This window comes from Bos javanicus, chromosome 16, assembly GCF_032452875.1.
Source record: "Bos javanicus breed banteng chromosome 16, ARS-OSU_banteng_1.0, whole genome shotgun sequence".
NCBI classification, from domain to species: Eukaryota; Metazoa; Chordata; class Mammalia; order Artiodactyla; family Bovidae; genus Bos; species Bos javanicus.
In genome coordinates, this window is record NC_083883.1 from 61,798,539 (window position 1) to 61,799,566 (window position 1,028).

At 35.9% G+C, this 1,028-nt stretch overlaps 1 pseudogene; it reads right to left on the bottom strand.

Moving 5' to 3' along the window:
- Window positions 1–581: 581 nt before the first annotated feature.
- On the bottom strand, window positions 582–740 carry LOC133228304 (U2 spliceosomal RNA; annotated as a pseudogene).
- Window positions 741–1,028: the final 288 nt, after the last annotated feature.

A 1,028-nucleotide genomic window follows, 5' to 3' on the forward strand; every position in this document is an offset into this window, starting at 1 on the left:
ATTAGTTAACAACCTAGTCTTTAAAAACTACATTTAATTTTTAGGTGTGTAATAGGGAAGAACCTTTGTGTTCTCTTATAAACTAATCACTAAGGGGATGTTGCCTATAAGCTTAAATACACATAATGGCCCAACTCTGGGAACCTTGCCTCCCAGATAATGAGCATTAAGCTAAAACACCTTTGTTTAGCTCAGAGGAATCATCCTGACCAGGTCCACGTGTGAATGACTGCAGGGAGGAAGAAATTAACACGTCCCCTCCAGAGGCTGATGGGAACCAGGAAGTGCTTGACTTTACACCCTCCCTTTTTAGTATAAAAGAAGCCTGATTCTAACTCAGGTAAGATAGTTTTTTGCCATATGAGTTCGTTATCTTAGTCTCTGGCTTTGGGAATAAAGTCACTATTCCTTGCCCCAACAGCTCATCTCTCAGCCTATTGGCCTGTCGTGCAGCTAGCAGTATGAAGTTGGACTTGATAAAAGGTATTTATTTCCATTTAGGTCAAGAGTTTTTTGTTTGTTTTTTTTTTCTTTTAGACTTACTAGGAATTTTTCACATCTTGCACAGATGTGTTAAAAATAAGATGTCAACTTTGCTACATTGAAGTATTATGGGAAGGAAATAATTCCAAAATTATGTATAAAACACCTATGAATCAGATATAATAAAGGACAAGGTATATGATGCACAGAAGTACAATATACTACACTTGATCTTAGCCAAAAGGCCGAGAAGCAGTAGAAGTACAATATAAATGCTAACTAATATTAAATAATACTCATTTAATAATACAAGGGGACATTTGGTCATATGAAAAGAATCGTTAGTGGTTTTGACATCATGGTGGACTGATGGTGAATTCATCTGTGCTTCTGCTTTTCTTGCTTTCTGAGAAATTTCTGAGGATTCCTGATCTCACTCAGGAAGCATTATGGTAAAAATCTGATGAAGAAATATACATTTTATCTATGCTGGTTTTTTTTTTTTTTTTGGTAATTGGAATGGCTAACCTCTTGGTAAATCTGCC